Genomic DNA, 17,500 nt, shown 5'->3' with positions numbered 1-17,500 from the left:
ATGTTCCCGCGCTGGTCTTACCTATGTATCATTATTACTGAAGCTAATGTGACCATCCACCCGTGCACCACCTCCCCATCCACCTGTGCACCACCTCCCCCATCCACCCGTGCACCACCTCCCCCATCCACCTGTGCACCACCTCCCCCATCCACCCGTGCACCACCTCCCCCATCCACCTGTGCACCACCTCCCCCATCCACCTGTGCACCACCTCCCCCATCCACCTGTGCACCACCTCCCCCATCCACCTGTGCACCACCTCCCCCATCCACCTGTGCACCACCTCCCCCATCCACCCGTGCACCACCTCCCCCATCCACCTGTGCACCACCTCCCCATCCACCCGTGCACCACCTCCCCCATCCACCTGTGCACCACCTCCCCATCCACCCGTGCACCACCTCCCCCATCCACCTGTGCACCACCTCCCCATCCACCCGTACACCACCTCCCCCATCCACCTGTGCACCACCTCCCCCATCCACCTGTGCACCACCTCCCCATCCACCTGTGCACCACCACCCCCATCCACCTGTGCACCACCTCCCCATCCACCCGTGCACCACCTCCCCCATCCACCTGTGCACCACCACCCCCATCCACCTGTGCACCACCTCCCCATCCACCCGTGCACCACCTCCCCTATCCACCCGTGCACCACCTCCCCATCCACCTGTGCACCACCTCCCCCATCCACCTGTGCACCACCTCCCCCATCCACCCGTGCACCACCTCCCCATCCACCCGTGCACCACCTCCCCCATCCACCTGTGCACCACCTCCCCCATCCACCTGTGCACCACCTCCCCATCCACCTGTGCACCACCTCCCCATCCACCCGTGCACCACCACCCCCATCCACCTGTGCACCACCTCCCCATCCACCCGTGCACCACCACCCCCATCCACCTGTGCACCACCTCCCCATCCACCTGTGCACCACCTCCCCATCCACCTGTGCACCACCTCCCCCATCCACCCGTGCACCACATCCCCATCCACCTGTGCACCACCTCCCTCATGCACCACCTCCCCATCCACCACCTCCCCATCCACCTGTGCACCACCTCCCCCATCCACCTGTGCACCACCTCCCCCATCCACCCGTGCACCACATCCCCATCCACCTGTGCACCACCTCCCTCATTCACCACCTCCCCATCCACCACCTCCCCATCCACCTGTGCACCACCTCCCCATCCACCTGTGCACCACCTCCCTCATGCACCACCTCCCTCATCCACCACCTCCCCATCCACCTGTGCACCATCCACCTGTGCACCACCTCCCCCCGGGATCTCACACAACAAAGTGGTGGTCGAGCGACACATAACACCAGGATTCTGAGGCCTCGCGAAAGTCCTTTGTGCAAACTTAAACGTTTTGGGAAATAAACTTGTAATAATGATGGTGCACAGGTGAGGTGTGTTATCACCAGCCACTACCATCATTCTTGATGATTACTATTTGTCTGTTGTGGGGATAAAGTAGCCATGTCTTAACCTCGCTTATTTATTCTATTCTCATGCACACACACACACACACACACACACACACACACACACACACACACACACACACACACACACACCACATGAGAGTTGGGGTGAGAGAATATCATTAAATCTTAAGGAGAATACAAAATGTGTTTTGGAAGGAGGTAAATAAAGTGCGTAAGACAACCGAACAAAAGGGAACATCGGTGAAGGGGGCAAATGGGGAGGTGATAACAAGAAGTGGTGATGTGAGGAGATGGAGTGAGTATTTTGAAGGTTTGTTGAATGTGTTTAACGACAGAGCGGCAGATAAAGGGTGTTTTGGTCGAGGTCGTGTGCAAAGTGAGAGGGTCAGTGAGAATGGTTTGATAAACAGAGAAGAGGTAGTAAAAGCTTTGCGGAAGATGAAAGCCGGCAAGGCAGCGGGTTTGGATGGTATTGCAGTGAAATTTATCAAAAAAGGGGGTGACTGTGTTGTTGACTGGTTAGTAAGGATATTCAATGTATGTATGGCTCATGGTGAATTATCTGAGGATTGGCGGAATGCATACATAGTGCCATTGTACAAAGGCAAAGGGGTTAAAGTTGAGTGCTCAAATTACAGTGGTATAAGTTTGTTGAGTATTCCTGGGAAATTATATGGGAAGGTATTGATTGAGAGGGTGAAGGCATGTACGGAGCATCAGATTAGGGAATAGAAGTGGTAGAGGATGTGTGGATAAGGTGTTTGCTTTGAAGAATGTATGTGAGAAATACTTGGAAAAACAGATGAACTTGTGCGTAGCATTTATGGATCTGGAGAAGGCATATGATAGAGTTGATAGAGATGCTCTGTGGAAGGTATTAAGAGTATATGGTGTGGGAGGTAAGTTGCTAAATCAGTAAATTTTTTTTTTATCAAGGATGTAAGGCATGTGTACAAGTAGGAAGAGAGAAAAGTGATTGGTTCCCAGTGAATGTCGGTTTGCGGCAGGGGTGCGTGATGTCTCCATGGTTGTTTAATCTATTAATGGATGGAGTTGTTAGGGAGGTGATTGCAAGAGTTTTGGAGAGAGGGGCAAGTATACAGTCTGTTGTGGATGAGAGTACTTGGGAAGTGAGTCAGTTGTTGTTCGCTGATGATACAGCGCTGGTGGCTGATTCAGGTGAGAAACTGCAGAAGTTGGTGACTGAATTTGGTAAAGTGTGTGAGAGAAGAAAGTTGAGGGTAAATGTGAATAAGAACAAGGGTATTAGGTGCAGTAGGGGTGAGGGACAAGTCAATTGGGAGGTAAGTTTGAATGGAGAAAAACTGGAGGAAGTGAAGTGTTTTACATATCTGGGAGTGGATTTGGCAGCGGATGGAATCATGGAAGCGGAAGTGAGTCACAGGGTGGGGTAGGGGGCGAAGGTTCTGGGAGCGTTGAAGAATGTGTGGAAGGCGAGAACGTTATCTCGGAAAGCAAAAATGGGTATGTTTGAAGGAATAGTGGCTCCAACAATGTTATATGGTTGCGAGGCATGGGCTATAGATAGGGTTGTGCCGAGGAGGGTGGATGTGTTGGAAATGAAATGTTTGAGGACCATATGTGGTATGATGTGGTTTGATCGAGTAAGTAATGAAAGGATAAGAGAGATGTGTGGTAACGAAAAGAGTGTGACTGAGAAGGCATAAGAGGGTGTATTTAAATGGTTTCGTCACATAGAATGAGTGAGGAAAGATTAACAAAGACGATATATGTATCAGAAGTGGAATGAACGAGAAGTGTGAGGCCAAATTGGAAATGGAAGGATGGAATGAAAAAGATTTTGAGCGATTGTGCTCTGAACATACAGGAGGGTGAAAAGCGTGCAAGGAATAGAGTGAATTGGAACGATGTGGTATACCGGGGTCGACGTGCTGTCAATGGATTGAACCAGGGCAAGTGAAGCGTCTGGGGTAAACCATGGGAAGTTTTGTGGGGCCTGGATGTGGAAAGGGAGCTGTGATTTTGGTGCACCACACATGACAGCTAGATACTAAGTGTGAATGAATGTGGTCTTTGTTGTCTTTTCCTAGCGCTACCTCGTGTGCGCGCGGGGGGAGGGGGTGCTATTTCATGTGTGGCAGGGTGGCAACGAGAATGGATGAAGGCAGCAAGTATGAGTATGTACATATGTATATATGTATATGTCTGTGTATGTATATGTATGTATACGTTGAAATGTATATGTATGTATATGTGTGTGTGTGGGCGTTTATGTATATACATGTGTATATGTGTGGGTTGGGCCATTCTTTCGTCTGCTTCCTTGCGCTGCCTCCCTAACGAGGGAGACAGCGACTAAGTATAATATATATATATATATATATATATATATATATATATATATATATATATATATATATATATAAGTATGTAAGTAGGAGAGATGGCCAGAGAGCGTTATTGGATTACGTGTTAATTGATAGGCGCGCGAAATAGAGACCTTTGGATGTAAATGTGCTGAGAGGTACAACTGGAGGGATTTCTGATCATTATCTTGTAGAGGCGAAGGTGAAAATTTGTAGTCGTTTTCAGAAAAAAAGAAAGAATGTTGGGGTGGAGAGAGTGGTGAGAGTAGTTGAGCTTGGGAAGGAGACTTGTGTGAGGAAGTACCAGGAGAGACTGAGTACGGAATGGAAAAAGGTGAGAACAAAGGAGGTAAGGGGAGTGGGGGAGGATTGGTATGTATTTAGGGAAGCAGTGATGGCTTGCGCAAAAGATGCTTGTGGTATGAGAAGCGTGGGAGGTGGGTTGATTAGAAAGGGTAGTGAGTAGTGGGATGAAGAAGCAAGATTATTAGTGAAAGAGAAGAGAGAGGCATTTGGACGATTTTTGCAGGGAAAAAATGCAAATGAGTGGGAGGTGTATAAAAGAAAGAGGCAGGAGGTCAAGAGAAAGGTGCAAGAGGTGAAAAAGAGGGCAAATGAGAGTTGGGGTGAGAGAGTATCATTAAATTTTAGGGAGAATAAAAAGATGTTTTGGAAAGAGGTAAATAAAGTGCGTAAGACAAGGGAGCAAATGGGAACTTCAGTGAAGGGGGCTAATGGGGAGGTGATATAAAGTCTTATTGATGTGAGAAGGAGATGGAGTGAGTATTTTGAAGGTTTGTTGAACGTGTTTGGTGATAGAGTGGCAGATATAGGGTGTTTTGGTCGAGGTGGTGTGCAAAGTGAGAGGGTTAGGGAAAATGATTTGGTGAACAGAGAAGAGGTTGTAAAAGCTTTGCGGAAGATGAAAGCCGGCAAGGCAGCATGTTTGGATGGTATTACAGTGTAATTTATTAAAAAAGGGGGTGACTATTGTTGACTGGTTGGTAAGGTTATTTAATGTATGTATGATTCATGGTGAGGTGCCTGAGGATTGGCAGAATGCTTGCAAAGTGCCTATGTATAAAGGCAAAGGGGATGAGAGTGAGTGCTCAAATTACAGAGGTATAAGTTTGTTGAGTATTCCTGGTAAATTATATGGGAGGGTATTGATTGAGAGGGTGAAGGCATGTACAGAGCATCAGATTGGAGAAGAGCAGTGTGGTTTCAGAAGTGGTAGAGGATGTGTGGATCAGGTGTTTGCTTTGAAGAATATATGTGAGAAATACTTAAAAAAGCAAATGGATTTGTATGTAGCATTTATGGATCTGAAGAAGGCATATGATAGAGTTGATAGAGATGCTCTGTGGAAGGTATTAAGAATATATGGTGTGGGAGGCAAGTTGTTAGAAGCAGTGAAAAGTTTTTTTATCGAGGATGTAAGGCATGTGTACGTGTAGGAAGAGAGGAAAGTGATTGGTTCTCAGTGAATGTAGGTTTGCGGCAGGGGTGTGTGATGTCTCATTGGTTGTTTAATTTGTGTATGGATGGGGTTGTTACGGAGGTGAATGCAAGAGTTTTGGAAAGTATACAGTCTGTTGTGGATGAGAGAGCTTGGGAAGTGAGTCAGTTGTTGTTCGCTGATGAAACAGCGCTGGTGGCTGATTCATGTGAGAAACTGCAGAAGCTGGTGACTGAGTTTGGTAAAGTGTGTGAAAGAAGAAAGTTAAGAGTAAATGTGAATAAGAGCAAGGTTATTAGGTACAGTAGGGTTGAGGGTCAAGTCAATTGGGAGATAAGTTTGAATGGAGAAAAACTGGAGAAAGTAAAGTGTTTTAGATATCTGAGAGTGGATCTGGCAGCGGATGGAACCATGGAAGCGGAAGTGAATCATAGGGTGGGGGAGGGGGCGAAAATTCTGGGAGCCTTGAAGAATGTGTGGAAGTCGAGAACATTACCTCGGAAAGCAAAAATGGGTATGTTTGAAGGAATAGTGGTTCCAACAATGTTGTATGGTTGCGAGGCGTGGGCTATGGATCGAGTTGTGCGCAGGAGGGTGGATGTGCTGGAAATGAGATGTTTGAGGACAATATGTAGTGTGAGGTGGTTTGATCAAGTAATTAATGTAAGGGTAAGAGAGATGTGTGGAAATAAAAAGAGTGTGGGTGAGAGAGCAGAAGAGGATGTTTTGAAATGGTTTGGTCACGTGGAGAGAATGAGTGAGGAAAGATTGACCAAGAGGATATATGTGTCAGAGGTGGAGGGAACGAGGAGAAGTGGGAGACCAAATTGGAGGTGGAAAGATGGAGTGAATAAGATTTTGAGTGATCGGGGCCTGAACATACAAGAGGGTGAAAGGCGTGTAAGGAATAGAGTGAATTGGATCGATGTGGTATACCGGGGTTGACGTGCTGTCAGTGGATTGAATCAGGGCATGTGAAGCGTCTGGGGTAAAGCGTGGAAAGTTGTGTGGGGCCTGGATGTGGAAAGGGAGCTGTGGTTTCGGGCATTATTGCATGACAGCTGGAGACTGAGTGTGAACGAATGGGGCCTTTGTTGTCTTTTTCTAGCGCTACCTCGCACACATGAGGGGGGAGGGGGATGGTATTCCATGTGTGGCGAGGTGGCGATGGGAATGAATAAAGGCAGACAGTTTGAATTGTGTGCATGGGTATATATGTATGTGTCTGTGTGTGTATATATATGTGTACATTGAGATGTATAGGTATGTATATTTTGCGTGTGTGGACGTGTGTGTATATACATGTGTATGGGGGTGGGTTGGGCCATTTCTTTCGTCTGTTTCCTTGCGCTACCTCGCAAATGCGGGAGACAGCGACAAAGCACAATAATAGAAAATAATATATATATATATATATATATATATATATATATATATATATATATATATATATATATATATATGTCTGTGTGTGTATATATATGTGTACATTGAGATGTATAGGTATGTATATTTGCGTGTGTGGACGTGTATGTATATACATGTGTATGTGGGTGGGTTGGGCCATTTCTTTCGTCTGTTTCCTTGTGCTACCTCGCTAACGCGAGAGACAGCGACAAAGCAAAAAAAAAAAAAAGAAAATATATATATATATATATATATATATATATATATATATATATATATATTTTTTTTTTTTTTTTTCCGCGTTTGCGAGGTAGCGCAAGGAAACAGACGAAAGAAATGCCCCCCCCCCCCCATACATATGTATATACATACGTCCACACACGCAAATATACATACCTACACAGCTTTCCATGGTTTACCCCAGACGCTTCACATGCCCTGATTCAATCCACTGACAGCACGTCAACCCCGGTATACCACATCGATCCAATTCACTCTATTCCTTGCCCTCCTTTCACCCTCCTGTATGTTCAGGCCCCGATCACACAAAATCTTTTTCACTCCATCTTTCCACCTCCAATTTGGTCTCCCGCTTCTCCTCGTTCCCTCCACCTCCGACACATATATCCTCTTGGTCAATCTTTCCTCACTCATTCTCTCCATGTGCCCAAACCATTTCAAAACACCCTCTTCTGCTTTCTCAACCACGCTGTTTTTATTTCCACACATCTCTCTTACCCTTACGTTACTTACTCGATCAAACCACCTCACACCACACATTGTCCTCAAACATCTCATTTCCAGCACATCCACCCTCCTGCGCACAACTCTATACATAGCCCACGCCTCGCAACCATACAACATTGTTGGAACCACTACTCCTTCAAGCATACCCATTTTTGCTTTCCGAGATAATGTTCTCGACTTCCACACATTCTTCAAGGCTCCCAGGATTTTCGCCCCCTCCCCCACCCTATGATCCTCTTCCGCTTCCATGGTTCCATCCGCTGCCAGATCCACTCCCAGATATCTAAAACACTTTACTTCCTCCAGTTTTTCTCCATTCAAACTTACCTCCCAATTGACTTGACCCTCAACCCTACTGTACCTAATAACCTTGCTCTTATTCACATTTACTCTTAACTTTCTTCTTTCACACACTTTACCAAACTCAGTCACCAGCTTCTGCGGTTTCTCACATGAATCAGCCACCAGCGCTGTATCATCAGCGAACAACAACTGACTCACTTCCCAAGCTCTCTCATCCACAACAGACTTCATACTTGCCCCTCTTTCCAAAACTCTTGCATTCACCTCCCTAACAACCCCATCCATAAACAAATTAAACAACCATGGAGACATCACACACCCCTGCCGCAAACCTTCATTCACTGAGAACCAATCACTTTCCTCTCTTCCCACACGTACACATGCCTTACATCCTCGATAAAATCTTTTCATTGCTTCTAACAACTTGCCTCCCACACCATATATTCTTAATACCTTCCACAGAGCATCTTTATCAACTCTATCATATGCCTTCTCCAGATCCATATATATATATATATATATATATATATATATATATATATATATATATATTCCTATGAGTCCACGGGGAAAATGAAACACGAAAAGTTCCCAAGTGCACTTTCGTGTAATAATCACATCATCAGGGGAGATACAAGAGAGGAATATAACAGTCAGTTGATACACATCGAAGAGACGAAGCTAGGACGCCATTTGGTAAACATGTGATTGTCCAATGTGATTGGACATATATATATATATATATATATATATATATATATATATATATATATATATATATATATATATATATATATATATGACCCCGATGGGTTGCAGCGGTTACCTTCTTCAGGATAAAAGTGAGTTTGTTTCTAAGAAGAACAGTCATGTAAATGAAGCGATAAATACGAGTAGAGTCGAGCGTAAGTTTAGAAGCATGTACGCACACCACATCATGTACAAGTATGTAGGCACACCACATCATGTAGAAGTATGTAGGCACACCACATCATGTAGAAGTATGTACGCACACCACATCGTGTACAAGTATGTACGCACACCACATCATGTACAAGTATGTACGCACACCACATCATGTACAAGTATGTACGCACACCACATCATGTACAAGTATGTACGCACACCACATCATGTACAAGTATGTACGCACACCACATCATGTACAAGTATGTAGGCACACCACATCATGTACAAGTATGTACGCACACCACATCATGTACAAGTATGTAGGCACACCACATCATGTAGAAGTATGTACGCACACCACATCATGTACAAGTATGTAGGCACACCACATCATGTACAAGTATGTACGCACACATCATCATGTACAAGTATGTACGCACACCACATCATGTACAAGTATGTAGGCACACCACATCATGTAGAAGTATGTACGCACACCACATCATGTAGAAGTATGTAGGCACACCACATCATGTAGAAGTATGTACGCACACCACATCATGTAGAAGTATGTAGGCACACCACATCATGTAGAAGTATGTAGGCACACCACATCATGTACAAGAATGTAGGCACACCACATCATGTAGAAGTATGTAGGCACACCACATCATGTAGAAGTATGTAGGCACACCACATCATGTAGAAGTATGTAGGCACACCACATCATGTACAAGTATGTAGGCACACCACATCATGTAGAAGTATGTAGGCACACCACATCATGTACAAGTATGTAGGCACACCACATCATGTTATGTATGTAGGCACACCACATCATGTTATGTATGTAGGCACACCACATCATGTTATGTATGTAGGCACACCACATCATGTTATGTATGTAGGCACACCACATCATGTTATATATGTAGGCACACCACATCATGTACAAGTATGTAGGCACACCACATCATGTTATGTATATAGGCACACCACATCATGTACAAGTATGTAGGCACACCACATCATGTACAAGTATGTAGGCACACCACGTCATGTACAAGTATGTAGGCACACCACATCATGTTATGTATGTAGGCACACCACATCATGTTATGTATGTAGGCACACCACATCATGTTATATATGTAGGCACACCACATCATGTACAAGTATGTAGGCACACCACATCATGTTATGTATGTAGGCACACCACATCATGTACAAGTATGTAGGCACACCACATCATGTACAAGTATGTAGGCACACCACATCATGTACAAGTATGTAGGCACACCACATCATGTTATGTATGTAGGCACACCACATCATGTTATGTATGTAGGCACACCACATCATGTTATATATGTAGGCACACCACATCATGTACAAGTATGTAGGCACACCACATCATGTTATGTATGTAGGCACACCACATCATGTACAAGTATGTAGGCACACCACATCATGTACAAGTATGTAGGCACACCACATCATGTACAAGTATGTAGGCACACCACATCATGTTATGTCTTGTGTCCTGTGAGAACTATGTCTTGTCGGCAGGATGGAGAGGCTTTGAGTTAGTAAGAGGAGTTTCGAGGGTAATGTTAAGATTTTCCAAGTTGCAGAAGAAAAAAACAGAGAAGAATTTTTCAGCAAGAGAGAAATCTTTAAATCTATTAAAATTTTAAATCTATTAAAATGTAGGAAAAGTGGTACGAAATTCATAATACAAAACTTGAGACTTGCCTTTGGCTAAAGACCAGGCAGACCAGTGGGTGGATGAATGGTTGACACTCTTTCTTTTTCTAGAGGAAGAGTTTAACTCGTGGATAACATATGTCCAGTGATGACCAACACAATCCAAATGTAAATTGGATGAGGGAGAAGAGTATTATCAGGTGCCCGACAGACCCCACAACAGATATGGTAGAAGGTCGGACTGGAGGAAGAGATGACCATACAAGAGGAGGTGATATATGCCTCCACTCCCGCTGCAACAACCTAACCTCACTCAACCCAGCCGAGAGAGAGGCCGTTCTTCAGGGTATAGAGAGGGAGAGCGGGGTCACATGTGTTACAAAACCAAGGTGGGCTAGAGACTCACCCTCCTGACGGAGGTAACGGAACAGCTGGTGAAGGACGCTAGCCACCTGGTGAGTGGCCGGCCGGATCTCCCCGCACACACACACACACACACACACACACACACACACAAGGCGTCAGATGTGAGGTGAGAGCCCGATGGTAGAGGAAAATGCAGAAAGACTGATGAAAACTGAAAACATGAATGAGAGAAAACGTGAACTAACGATGGGATTTTCTTGCAGACAGAGTTGACGCGTTGTGTAATTCACTGCGCTGCCACAAGCACTACGTAGAGAGAGAGAGAGAGAGAGAGAGAGAGAGAGAGAGAGAGAGAGAGAGAGAGAGAGAGAGAGAGAGAGAGTAAAACCCAGAGAAATGAAGGCAAAGAAGTTGGTAAGGAGAGGTAGACATGAGAGTAAGTGCTGGAGAGTAGAGTTATATGACCGTACATTGCATATTGTCAGGAGTTATACCATGGAATATTGTCGTCTTCATTATTCATGTTCCCTGCAACACTGGCTTCTTTAACAGCATGCCACACGTGCACACTAACCTAGAAATGGCCTTCAGCTGAACCTGAACACTTGGAATATTTTTGTACATTTTGTGTTTTGTAGCTGAGAGTTTCATGATACATGATGATGATACACTTTGTAGCTGAGAGTTTCATGATACATGATGATGATACACTTTGTAGCTGAGAGTTTCATGATACATGATGATGATACGCTTTGTAGCTGAGAGTTTCATGATACATGATGATGATACACTTTGTAGCTGAGAGTTTCATGATACATGATGATGATAAACTTTGTAGCTGAGAGTTTCATGATACATGATGATGATAAATGTTGTAGCTGAAAGTTTCATGATACATGATGATGATACACTTTGTAGCTGAGAGTTTCATGATACATGATGATGATAAACTTTGTAGCTGAGAGTTTCATGATACATGATGATGATGATACACTTTGTAGCTGAGACTTTCATGATACATGATGATGATACACTTTGTAGCTGAGAGTTTCATGATACATGATGATGATAAACTTTGTAGCTGAGAGTTTCATGATACATGATGATGATAAACGTTGTAGCTGAGTTTCATGATACATAATGATGATACACTTTGTAGCTGAGAGTTTCATGATACATGATGATGATAAACTTTGTAGCTGAGAGTTTCATGATACATGATGATGATGATAAACTTTGTAGCTGAGAGTTTCATGATACATGATGATGATAAACTTTGTAGCTGAGAGTTTCATGATACATGATGATGATAAACTTTGTAGCTGAGAGTTTCATGATACATGATGATGATAAACTTTGTTGCTGAGAGTTTCATGATATATGATGATAAACTTTGTAGCTGAGTTTCGTGATACATGATGATGATAAACGTTGTAGCTGAGAGTTTCATGATGCATGATGATGATAAACGTTGTAGCTGAGAGTATCATGATACATGATGATGATAAACGTTGTAGCTGAGAGTTTCATGATACATGGTGATGATAAACTTTGTTGCTGAGAGTTTCATGATACATGATGATGATGATGATAAACTTTGTTGCTGAGAGTGTCATGATACATGATGATGATAAACTTTGTAGCTGAGAGTTTCATGATACATGATGATGATAAACTTTGTTGCTGAGAGTGTCATGATACACGATGATGATAAACTTTGTTGCTGAGAGTGTCATGATACATGATGACGATAAACGTTGTAGCTGAGAGTTTCATGATACATGATGATGATAAACGTTGTAGCTGAGAGTTTCATGATACATGGTGATGATAAACTTTGTAGCTGAGAGTTTCATGATACATGATGATGATAAACTTTGTAGCTGAGAGTTTCATGATACATGATGATGATAAACTTTGTAGCTGAGAGTTTCATGATACATGATGATGATAAACGTTGTAGCTGAGAGTTTCATGATACATGATGATGATAAACTTTGTAGCTGAGAGTTTCATGATACATGATGATGATAAACTTTGTAGCTGAGAGTTTCATGATACATGGTGATGATAAACTTTGTTGCTGAGAGTTTCATGATACATGATGATGATAAACTTTGTTGCTGAGAGTGTCATGATACATGATGATGATAAACTTTGTAGCTGAGAGTTTCATGATACATGATGATGATAAACTTTGTTGCTGAGTGTCATGATACATGATGATGATAAACTTTGTTGCTGAGAGTGTCATGATACATGGTGATGATGAACTTTGTTGCTGAGAGTTTCATGATACATGATGATGATAAACTTTGTTGCTGAGAGTTTCATGATACATGGTGATGATAAACTTTGTTGCTGAGAGTGTCATGATGATGATGATGATAAACTTTGTTGCTGAGAGTTTCATGATACATGATGATGATACACTTTGTAGCTGAGAGTTTCATGATACATGATGATGATAAACTTTGTAACTGAGAGTTTCATGATACATGATGATGATAAACTTTGTTGCTGAGAGTTTCATGATACATGGTGATGATAAACTTTGTTGCTGAGAGTTTCATGATATATAATGATGATATACATTGTAGGAGAGAGTTTCATGATATATGAAGATAGGAATAGGAAATTTCAGTCTGATTTGTAACATATAAGACGATTGCTGAAGGTTCACTGTATGATTTCTTTGTGTCCAAATTTGGTTATCTACAAAATTACACAGGAGATAACTTTATCAAATTATTTCATAAAAATTCCTTGTTTGTTTTTGCTTATTATTATTATTATTATTATCATTATTATTATTATTATTATTATTATTATTATTATTATTATTATTTCTATTATTATTAGTGACATTTTTAGCTTTAATATTTTCTGTTACATTTTGGTATTCAGGCTCACCTGGACATACTAATCATACGAACATTACACATTGTTGATACTATGTCCGGTACACGAGATGGATTGATTGATGTATTTAAATTATATAATTCCGGGTCTTAGTACGATGGTAACCACGTACGTATCTTTGGCCGACTTAATTTATTACATTGCCACTATCACTGTTCTTCCTGCTACTTCACCTCTGCCATTACCCTCCTGCTACTGCTGTTATCTACTCTGCCACTATCAACAGCTTCCCCCTTTGCAAAAGCGCAAGTTACCACTCTACAGCAACCATCATCTGACCACTAGAACTCTCTCACTACCACTACCCACCATCACCACAACGCCATTACCTCCACACCACTACCACTACCCACCATCACCACAACGCCATTACCTCCACACCACTACCACTACCCACCATCACCACAACGACATTACCTCCACATTACTTCCACTACCCACCATCACCACAACGCCATTACCTCCACACCACTACCACTACCTACCATCACCACAACGCCATTACCTCCACACCACTACCACTACCCACCATCACCACAACGCCATTACCTCCACATTACTACCACTACCCACCATCACCACAACGCCATTACCTCCACACCACTACCACTACCCACCATCACCACAACGCCATTACCTCCACACCACTACCACTACCCACCATCACCACAACGCCATTACCTCCACATTACTACCACTACCCACCATCACCACAACGCCATTACCTCCACACCACTACCACTACCTACCATCACCACAACGCCATTACCTCCACACCACTACCACTACCCACCATCACCACAACGCCATTACCTCCACACCACTACCACTACCCACCATCACCACAACGACATTACCTCCACATTACTTCCACTACCCACCATCACCACAACGCCATTACCTCCACACCACTACCACTACCTACCATCACCACAACGCCATTACCTCCACACCACTACCACTACCCACCATCACCACAACGCCATTACCTCCACATTACTACCACTACCCACCATCACCACAACGCCATTACCTCCACACCACTACCACTACCCACCATCACCACAACGCCATTACCTCCACACCACTACCACTACCCACCATCACCACAACGCCATTACCTCCACATTACTACCACTACCCACCATCACCACAACGCCATTACCTCCACACCACTACCACTACCTACCATCACCACAACGCCATTACCTCCACACCACTACCACTACCCACCATCACCACAACGCCATTACCTCCACACCACTACCACTACCCACCATCACCTCAACGCCATTACCTCCACATTACTACCACTACCCACCATCACCACAACGCCATTACCTCCACACCACTACCACTACCTACCATCACCACAACGCCATTACCTCCACACCACTACCACTACCCACCATCACCACAACGCCATTACCTCCACATTACTACCACTACCCTACCATCACCACAACGCCATTACCTCCACACCACTACCACTACCCACCATCACCACAACGCCATTACCTCCACACCACTACCACTACCCACCATCACCACAACGCCATTACCTCCACATTACTACCACTACCTACCATCACCACAACGCCATTACCTCCACACCACTACCACTACCTACCATCACCACAACGCCATTACCTCCACACCACTACCACTACCCACCATCACCACAACGCCATTACCTCCACACCACTACCACTACCCACCATCACCACAACGCCATTACCTCCACATTACTACCACTACCCACCATCACCTCAACGCCATTACCTCCACACCACTACCACTACCTACCCTCACCACAACGCCATTACCTCCACACCACTACCACTACCTACCATCACCACAACGCCATTACCTCCACACCACTACCACTACCCACCATCACCACAACGCCATTACCTCCACACCACTACCACTACCTACCATCACCATAACGCCATTACCTCCACACCACTACCACTACCTACCATCACCATAACGCCATTACCTCCACACCACTACCACTACCCACCATCACCACAACGCCATTACCTCCACACCACTACCACTACCTACCATCACCACAACGCCATTACCTCCACATTACTACCACTACCTACCATCACCATAACGCCATTACCTCCACATCACTACCACTACCTACCATCACCATAACGCCATTACCTCCACACCACTACCACTACCTACCATCACCATAACGCCATTACCTCCACACCACTACCACTACCTACCATCACCATAACGCCATTACCTCCACACCACTACCACTACTAGGTTGTTGTTTCCGTGACTGGTGGTATGACCATACGTGAGCCACGCAGGTAGTTCATCATGGTTTGGTTGATATCAGCTGACTGGTTTGTCGTTGGTGTTGTATGAATGGCCGGACTTATAATGTAATTCTTTATTGCCTATGGTATTATATTCCGTTCATAAGAAAAGCATTAACGTACGTTTGATAATGATTATTATATCGTTGTGAGAACTGATTAGTAACAGATGAAGCCTCCCCCATGTACTATGATTTTCCTTGTTGTTATCTTGTGTTCTGAGGGAACCTCCCCCACAATACACGTGTTATCTGTCGTTGTATCTCTGGAAGTTGTTCTTCATTCAGCGGGGTTGTATCCAGGCTTTCAGTGTTGGGTTGTGAAGAACTGAGGTTATAAAATATTTCTTTGGTTTCGGTCTCTCGATGTGACACTTCACGTAACTGGTCATTTTGGCGAGGGTTGATTAGCTGATTGATCTATTATTGTGAAGGTTGTTTGATCTGGGAGGGTTAATCATTTGCCTGATGGTCTGTGGTGAAGATTGCGTCACATGATTGGTCTGTGGTGAAGATTGCGTCACATGATTGGTCTGTGGTGAAGATTGCGTCACATGATTGGTCTGTGGTGAAGATTGCGTCACATGATTGGTCTGTGGTGAAGATTGCGTCACATTATTGGTCTGTGGTGAAGATTGCGTCACATGATTGGTCTTAGTTGCGTCACGCAAGAGATATATCTGTTTGTCTTACTGTTATGGTCGTCGTATTTAAATGATGTGATGTTGTCCTCACATCAGCTGACATATGCATTGTTTTGCCTCTTCCAGCTGATGTTTGTTTACATAACTCGGGTCAGCTGATTAGGTGTGACGAGTCCCCCCCCCCCCTCCCCCCCTGCACGATAACCAGGAGCTGTGAGTAGCCTCATCCCCCTCCTCAACAGGTAGCCTTATCCCCCTCCTCAACAGGTAGCCTTATCCCCCTCCTCAACAGGTAGCCTTATCCCCCTCCTCAACAGGTAGCCTTATCCCCCTCCTCAACAGGTAGCCTTATCCCCCTCCTCAACAGGTAGCCTTATCCCCCTCCTCAACAGGTAGCCTTATCCCCCTCCTCAACAGGTAGCCTTATCCCCCTCCTCAACAGGTAGCCTCATCCCCCTCCTCAACAGGTAGCCTCATTCCCCTCCTCAACAGGTAGCCTCATCCCCCTCCTCAACAGGTAGCCTTATCCCCCTCCTCAACAGGTAGCCTTATCCCCCTCCTCAACAGGTAGCCTTATCCCCCTCCTCAACAGGTAGCCTCATCCCCCTCCTCAACAGGTAGCCTTATCCCCCTCCTCAACAGGTAGCCTCATCCCCCTCCTCAACAGGTAGCCTCATCCCCCTCCTCAACAAGTAGCTTCATCCCCCTCCTCAACAGGTAGCCTCATCCCCCTCCTCAACAGGTAGCCTCATCCCCCTCCTCAACAGGTAGCCTCATCCCCCTCCTCAACAGGTAGCTTCATCCCCCTCCTCAACTGGAGCTGTAAAAGGAATGGCAAGGTTGTCAGGTCGCAGACAGAAGTCATTTATACACGACCTA

General features: G+C 44.5%; 1 protein-coding gene across 3 annotated transcripts in view; it reads left to right on the top strand.

Annotated features, from left to right (window-relative positions):
- Positions 1-17,500, top strand: part of LOC139765064 (chymotrypsin-like protease CTRL-1) — a 218,943-nt gene that overhangs the window by 58,324 nt on the left and 143,119 nt on the right. The window lies entirely within an intron of this gene.

This window comes from Panulirus ornatus, chromosome 52 (genome assembly GCF_036320965.1).
Source record: "Panulirus ornatus isolate Po-2019 chromosome 52, ASM3632096v1, whole genome shotgun sequence".
Lineage (NCBI taxonomy): Eukaryota > Metazoa > Arthropoda > Malacostraca > Decapoda > Palinuridae > Panulirus > Panulirus ornatus.
Note: the sequence above shows the minus strand (reverse complement) of the source record. Positions and strands in the feature narration are given on the sequence as shown.